The 8,586-nt window shown below is 40.0% G+C and overlaps 1 long non-coding RNA gene across 1 annotated transcript; it reads left to right on the top strand.

The window, feature by feature from the left end:
- The first annotated feature begins 2,237 nt into the window (after positions 1–2,237).
- Positions 2,238–8,157, top strand: LOC121068339. Its single transcript, XR_005818813.1, has 4 exons — positions 2,238–2,859; positions 5,384–5,649; positions 7,402–7,455; positions 7,577–8,157. It is a non-coding gene; the product is annotated as an uncharacterized LOC121068339 (long non-coding RNA).
- Positions 8,158–8,586: the final 429 nt, after the last annotated feature.

Raw genomic sequence — 8,586 nt, 5'->3', positions numbered from 1 at the left:
GCTCTTCTACCTTCTGCTGTTGTGTTTCTATTCTGCTTTTAAGTAACTAATCTGCCAAAGCACTGCTTTCGTCTTGCTTCTTCGTAGCTGAATCCTGCTTTCCCGGCACACTCCCATCACGCAGTTCTCTTTAGTGCTATTACCGGGTACAAGTGTTTTGAAGTAACTGTATCAAGGACAATCAGCGGGGCTGCATTTCGTGTTGATAACTGCCACTGATTTCTAAATAAAATGTTAGGAAAGATAGAGGTGGAAACAGACATGACAGCTGTATGCAGGCTACAGGATTGTAGGAATATTTACAGAGTGTGAAATCGTGAATTGTTTGCCTTCGACTGAAAGAAATCTTGACAGTAACAGAGCTAGTATTTTGATTACACTTATTTTGCCTTATTTTTTGGTGAAATAGTTTTCTGAGGAAAGAATAACAAGGAAAACAATTTGCATCACATTTAGAAATCAAATTGTAACCAGTTCATTTTTATCTGGGTTAATTGTTGGTTATGCTAGGGTTAATTGTTGGTTATGCTATCTCTGTTAGTAAAATGTCAAGGAACGCAATCAACCTTTTTGTAAAATGCACCGAGGTGTTCAAAATAAATTTATTGGTGATTACAGAGACTTGGGGTTCTCTGCTGGATAGAAGGTATGATAGCAGTGGGCGCATTGCTAATTCATTTGTGTGGTGTAAGAATTGTGATGTCTTCTCCACGGTGTTGGCACAGCCACGCAGCTGAGCTGTGAGCTGAGCAGGGCAATGATCCATTTTAGAAGAGTTTTGGTAGGTTTTTTAGCCATTTACAGCTTTGGCTCCCCACACTTCCACCTGGTTGCTGCAGGATGGGAGCAGGAGTGAACGGGGTGCTGCGGTGGGTGGAAAAGCCTTTCACCAGCATCACTTCGGAAAGCTTGCCTGTAGTATCCCACAACTAAATTTCAGCTAGGATGCTCGAACTTTTCTTATGTGGCGAAATATTTTTTTTCACTGCCATAATTAGTTCATTTTAATGTATTTTGTACTAATTTTTAAAAATAATGTTCACAGACTGTCCCGTTATCTACCAGTACTGCCTTTTATATTTATGAAATGTATTAAATATGTTTGATGTGAAGGAAATGGCTGTTGCCTCTAAAGTCAGCTAAGTTTGCGTTTGTCTGGAGTTTGGCTTCATTCTTTTTCTGGAGTTTCGGTTCTTTTTTATTCCTTTGTAGTATCACGCTGTGCTCTGTAGATGTCCTGCTTTCCTGGCTGCGTGCTCCCTTCTTCGTTAGGATATCGCGGTGCCCGCTGCTGATGAATCCTTGCCAAAGGACAGAGGTTGTCGACTCCTGATGGTTTTAAGCGGCAGGTCTGTGCAGCGCTGTGAATGTACCTCCCGTGCAGGATGTCTTTCTGTGCCAGTACTGGGCTTAGGCACAAACATCTGATCACACCTGCCTGGTGGCACGTACGGGGCAAATAATAGCAGGGGAAACAAAAGGTGAAGGTCAAGGACAGCGCTGGCTCCCTGCAAACAGGGGACAAATCGCAGTGAGAGCTTTCGAAATCCAGATGAGAGGTACCCAAACGGCATTAGCAGGGAGATACTGGCAGTCCTCTGCTTGTCCCTTAGATAATAGCACCAGCAGGGACATACTGAAGCTCAGGCAAGTGAATTTGCGTTTAACACAGAGATTGTAAAATTGCCTCAGTCTGGCAGAAAGCTGAAGCCATAATAGTAGCTAATTAATATATATATTAACATATATTGTGGATATTAACATATATAACACTAATATGTAAGCTAAATTCTATTGTGTGGGACTCCAGGTGAGGTTCAGGTTGGAAATGAGGAGACATTTCTTCTCAGAAAGGGCAGTCAGGCATTGGGACAGGTTGCCCAGGGAGGTGGTGGAGTCCCCGTCCCTGGGGGTGTTCAAGGAAAGGTTGGACGTGGTGCTTAGGGACATGGTTCAGTGGGTGACGGTGGTGGTAGGGGGGTGGTTGGAGCAGGTGATCTTGGAGGGCTTTTCCAACCCTAATGATTCCATGATTCTGTGTTGCATAACCTGTGGGACTTACCTCGCTTGGCTTTAAAGTTAGGTCACAGGAGTCAAGGACTGAAGGACTGACCTGTTTCGTAATTGCAATCTGGTACTAAACGTTGGGTTGTTGTTTTTTTTAAAGAACAAGTTAGATAAACTGTCTGCCAAGATTTATTTAGGAAAAATAAGTACTGTTTTGGGTTAGAGAGAAGGAATCTTGGTCTATGTCTTAGAAAGGGATATTGGTCCAATGTTTGCAGTTTTCTCTTAAGACAGGCTAAAAATATGTTCATTGTCCAAGCTGAGAAAGCGCAGATAAAAATCAGAAACAAGGAAAAGGGTTTTAGGCTTGATTTATGCTGTCCAAATGATTGAAAGTATATTACAGGAAATTTATACTTCAGGTTTTAGCCTGAGTATAGATGATAGTATTCTGGAGCTTTCTTCCAGGGTACATAGATCTTCAGTAATAGTAAAGGACAAAAGGGAAAGAACGAGTTGAGGGTCGTGCAGAGTTCACCTTATATACTTCCTGCAGTGATCCCTTAGTTTTTAGTTACTATCAAGAATTTCAAAGCAATATTTCATTGTGCAGTCAGCATCATGTGCTGGCTAACAAACATTCAGTTTACTTCAATTTTGTTACATTCAATTTGTATATTGTTTTATTATCATTTTTGCAATGCTGTTTTCAAAACCCAAGAAGAGGAGAACCTACCTGGGATATAACATTTCTGTTCTCAGCAGTTTCCCCAAGCAGGGAGGCCATACAAGAAGCCAGGAAGACTAAAATAGACGCCGCGTGCTTAACAGCAAAGTTATGGGAAACGTAAGGTAAGTTTCAACTTTAATTTGAAGCAGATTGCACTTTTAAGTAAAGATATAATAAGTCCTAAAATGCACTAGGATACATTTAAATGTGCTGGATAAAAATGCAGAGCAATTAAAATGGAAATTCAGACTTTCTGGTATGTTGTTTATTCCCCACAGGGGTAATGTTTTGGAGGAGCTGGTATGCCATTAAGTGTTCTGAGTGCCACTGGTACGGCATACTGAGTGTAACCGTTATGCTTTGACTTCTCATTTAAGCTCCTCGTCTCCCTAGCTTTCCTCTGTTTTAATTATGAAAGGCAGCCTTCCCTCCAGGGTGACTCTAGACAGGAACCTTGCACAGGTACGCTCATTATTCTTCTGGAGGAGCCTGTCCTCTCTGCTGCTGAAAGAAGGAGCCTAAAAGAGGGACTCAGCACCTTCATGAAATTTAGGTGACCTGAACAACTCCACTTTTTCTAAACTGACCGATTTTGGCCACTGTTTATGAAACAGCCCTGCTGGAGGAAGGTGAATGCTTCCCAGTTTGTGCTTTTTCTCCTTTTCACAGCCTACTGTCTGCTCAACTCACTTAGTACAAGCTCTTTTTATCTTGCCACATGCCTTTTTCATTGTTTGTGCAAAAATCTTCTGTACAGCTTGTGCTTAATAGAACAGCCTTATATCTCTTCACTTCGCTGATTCCCCATCTGTTCTCCATCCAAACCAAAGCTGAAAATTTATCCTTTGCTTTGCATAAATCTCTTCAGCACTTCTTCCAGTGCTTTTATTACTTTCAATTTTAACTTTATAGCCCTGTGATAGACACTATATAAAATAGTTCTGCACCGGACCCCTAAATCATTAACTGGAAACAAATCTTCCTTCATTTAGGAGTTGTTCATTTTTAATTGAATGTATATGAGTTAAACACTTATTTTCAAATGGAGTTATATGTGCGTGATGTGTGTTCATAAGCATGGAGGGTAGTGCTGGTTTTTAACAGCATTAATTTTTAATTGATCATATAGAATGTTTTTCCTGAGCCTTCCTATAAATTTGTAAGTGTGCAAAAAGATGAACCGGGGTCCTCACTTGTTACCAGAGTAATTGTGCTGGATAGTGATAGCACCTTCAGACAGCGTAGGTCCCACATAGGTTCAGTAACCTTTGAATCATAAAGCAAGGGAAAAAAATGTCACCAAAGTACAACAAATCCGAAAGTTCGTTAAGCATCACAGAACTAAGTTTCTGAATTTTACAGCCAGCTTTTAGAGCTATTCCCTGAAACTAATTGTTTTGTCATCTGAAAGTTTATTTGCCTCCTTTTAGCTCTGCTGAACCAAGCGAAACTTGGCAGTCATTCGGGCGTGGAAGCTCCTTTCACTCCTGGTCTTCTCAACAGTCAGATCGTTTTACAGAAAAGTAGCACATGAAAAATTAAAATGGTAGTGTGACAGGCTGACAGTGAAATGTCTCGTGATAATTACAAGTTCTGAGGCTTCTTTAATGCACATACTCACTGATCTTATTAGGTAAGATTTTCACCTTCCAGAATTCTTCCTTTGAGAATTACTTACTGTTTGGGAATTCCCCTTTAGTGCAATGGCACTAAGGCATGAAGATGACAAAAGGTGGAGCAGGAGCTCACGAAGCATGATTCTTCTGGCAACAAGGAAGTCCTTTTGAATAACGTATATCAAGAACTCAAAGAAGCTATGCAGTACAGACGGAAGTGTCTTGGTGTGTTATCAGCCTGATAGGCTCAGTCCTCTATTTCTTTGACTTCGTATGTTTGCAGTGCAGGTCTGTACTGTGCAACATATTTTTTGTATTTCAGTAGCCTCATATTAAGTGGACCAAAGTGTGGGACTACCACCATTTCCCTTCGAAGACAGTATTTGTCAGGAAAATTTCCTTTAATTCTTCCTTTAGTTTATCCTAAATATTCCTATAAAATATATCCTTCCGTCATTTCTAGTTAATTATAATTATTTTTTATTTTACTTGGTCACAGACCTAAGTATTTTAAATACCAGAAAATCGTTGTGATACATGAGGATGTTGGTGAAGTGTCTTTTGCTCCTTCAAAGTGCATTACATTATTTAGAAATATAAGGAAATATTAGGACAAATATACCGAGCTCCATTGTGTACCTGTGCTTGCCGCCTTGTTAGAACGATGATCTCTCTGTCTCTGGGAAGACACTTGCGTGAGAAGGACATTATTTATATCAGTGAATTGAATTATTCTGTTCCTCCTGTGATTACTGGCTGCATCACTGGGGTGACACTCGAGCCAAACTTCCCAATTCCATTAAATGCTTTCAGATCATAGATCTGTCTTACTGATCCAGGACTGGTACGGGGCGAGGTATTATACCTGGATTTTAGCGTGCCTGTGCACTGTGAGGCTTGACATGGTTCCCAGGAGGGAAGAAAGACTCACCAGGAGCACTAACAAGACCCAAAACACATAGAGTGAAAAATAAGTCTTAATGGTAGATTAAATAAGTCTCACCCCTTTTATGTTTCCCTGATTGTACAGGATGAACCTTGCCGTGTTTTCTGCGGGGGCCTGTGCGGCGGTAGGAGATGCTACGCCTCACCCACGTGGCTGCTCACAACACTTTACTCATCTCATGGCATTTAGAGGACGAGAAGACTGGGAGTTCCCTTGGAAGTTCACTCAGTTCCTCTGTTACTTCTGTCACCGTAGTCATGATGGCTGAATATCCATGAATCTGTCTGTCTGCTCCTCAGATGTGTTGGTGTTACCCCTTGTCTCTGAGGGTGAGCTTCATCTGGCTAAGTGTAAGTGTCTGCATTCAGACCAGTCACACTAGCGCGCTTTGCAGTCAGAGGAATGGAATAGGCACTCAGTTACTGACTGAATAGGGATGGTTTGCCATGATCACTTTTAGAAGTCTACAGTCGGACACGAGTGCTCTGCTGTAGGAGTGCTTTTTGGTTTTATGGTCCTACAGGAGTCTAGGTGGCAAGTTTGGTGTAGACATCTGCATGCAGCCGAATGAAATTTACATTCAGCGTCTTTGATCCTTAATTTACCTGGCAAGGCTTTTTTCTTTCTCTTCTGTGTGCCCGTATAAATCTGCATGCTGTGTAAGACAGTGAGACAGCGATGCAGCCATTTTAGTAGTTGAACGTTTTCGTGTTAGAATTATGCATTTTTGAAAACATTGCAGGTTTCCATGGGACCCACTGGAACAGCAAAGAGAGCCTAAAAGTGCTTTCCTTTCTTATTTCCCTTCCCAGTTTTCCTCAACATAAATGCTCTTTAATTGCATTTTCTCATGCAACAAAAAGCATTTAGTTGCTTTTGTGGTGTCTGTACTCCTGTATTAGCCAGACTTGTTTTTACTGCATGATTTTTAGCATAATGTTGTTTCTCCCAGAACATTCTTACCACAATTAGAAGCTAGTCTCTCCTCCAGTCCCCTGGCAGCCATGAATAACAACAGCGCTGATAAACTTCAGGCTAGGTCTGATCCTTCAGAAGAAATAAGGGTCCAGCCAACCCTAGGACTTAGCTATTGTGTAACCATATCACAGATTTTACAGTTAAAATATATTGCAAGTAGTGAAGACAGCTTTCTAGTCGTTCAGTTTCTGACACTGCAGAACATCTCTGTATTGCTCCAGAAAAAAAAAAAAGGATCGTTAGTGGGTTTTGTTGAGAAATTATGTCACTCTGCTGGGTGGTTGCATTAGACCGCCCTTTTTGTAGGAGTGCCCTCCACAGACTTCTGAACTGTCAGTTCCATCCCTTATGATTATCTCTTGTGCTGCTTTGAATATTAATGGCACAAAGCCATCCTTGTCTGCAGTGAGCACAATCCAAGAAGAGCCTACAAAAATGAAACAAAAAAGAAAATGAGCGTACGGCTCTGGTTACATAAAATGCACAAACATGTTTTAAGAATTCATCCAGCACATGAGCGGAGCAGGCTTCCCTTTTGTACGCTAAAACCTTGTTATGTTAATGACATTAAGATCTGGCAGTCCCTGCTAAACACACTTTTGTGTAAACGCAAAAGGAGGCTAAATAAAAGGTTTTGAGAGTTCTCAGGTATTTTACCCCTTATTTAAGTTAAGTTGAAAAACCAAGCATCTCTTTGTTACTTCTGATAAACCGTATCTCCATTTTCTGAAAACTCAGCCAGCCTTTCCATGCCAACTTTTGTTCCAGTGACATCTACTTCTGCTTATCCCTTTTGCTCATCTGCTGTTCCCAAATGATGAAGAGATCTTCAAAACTTGAAAATTTCGTAAAGAAAATTATTGTGCTGTGTTGGTTTTACAGGGAATTTGGGATTTCCGTGTCCTTCATTAAGCCAAGATTGCTCAGTATGTTTACAAAGTCAGATAGCAAATGGAACACATTACACCTTGAAGATGGTTTCCAGAAGATATCATGATTTTAAAAAGCTGATTTACAAAAGCTGATATAATAAAATTTATTGTCCTTCAATTTTTAATCAAATCTTTTCATAAAGAAGAGAATGAACAGAATCTGAATGACATTTTAAATCTGTTTCCTTTTAGGAAAGAAAAAAAAAAGAGGCAAGATTAAACGACAAAGACATCAAAATCATTCAGGTTCATTTTCTGTATTACACAGAAGCAGAAAATAAATGTAGCCTCCTACACTTTGTTTTTTACCTTCCTTTGAAAGTTAGCTTGCAAATGAAGCTATATATACTTTTTTCTTTTTTTCTAGTGATTCATCTCTTTCCTGTTGGACTGGATATTACAGCTGTTACAGAAAATAGTGAATTTTCTGTTTGTCTTTTGTTTGATTTGACATTTTGTGGAAAGAAAAAAATAAAAGAAAACACACTGTAGCAGCTGGTAAGCATTGTGGGAGCCCTTGTGTCACACATTTTCTTAGAGCGTATGATCCTGTCATTACTGAGCAGTGACATTGGCTGGGATCAGAGGTAAAGAAAGCCTTGTTATATTTTATTGTTCAAATTTATAATTTGGGGAGTTAAGATTGTGTTTTGAAAAGGCATATTGAAAAGGAAAATGGAAAAAAAGGAATGGAAAACCATGCTTAATTTTTGTCAACTGTAAGAAGCCATGTTGCTGGACAAAGCAAATCTCCCTTGCACTATTAACAGAGCACCTCCCTGGCCTGCGACACTATTCCAAGTTGTCATGTCACCTGTTACATCATAAGGAGATTGTCATTCCAAACCATGAATCTTTAATCTTCTACTCTTAATACTTTCTTTCTAATTCTGGACAGTCTTCAGATTCTGTAAACCATGGGCCTAGAAGTGGAAACTCTGCTGTCTGAGTTGATAGTTATATTATTGGTCAAACTGATAAAGCATACTCGTTTGTCATACTCCTAAGACTTTTTATTTCCACTCATTGAAATATTTGAAATTCTCTGTGCAATTGGTAACATTGCTTTGAAGCATATGCCCCAAAATACTTTGAAGGCAGAAAAACCTTCTGCTGAATGTAATTCCCTTCTGCTACGCACAATTATTGGTACGATGACCAGCAGAAAAGAGAGAGTTGTGTGTGCTAATACCGCGGCGCTATATGGCAGGCTATATTTAGTCCAGGTAATGGTATTACGGTCCTGGGCTTAATGCACACACGATGAGGCCAAGTTCATTGCTCGTATAACTCTTATGATCCTAATAGCCTTGCTGTGGGTATGAATGTGGTCTGCAGTTATAAGCTTTTTTTTTTTTTCAATACATTCAATTTTAG

The sequence above is a fragment of the Cygnus olor genome, chromosome 3, assembly GCF_009769625.2.
Source record: "Cygnus olor isolate bCygOlo1 chromosome 3, bCygOlo1.pri.v2, whole genome shotgun sequence".
NCBI lineage: Eukaryota > Metazoa > Chordata > Aves > Anseriformes > Anatidae > Cygnus > Cygnus olor.
This window is presented reverse-complemented; position numbering and strand designations above follow the sequence as displayed.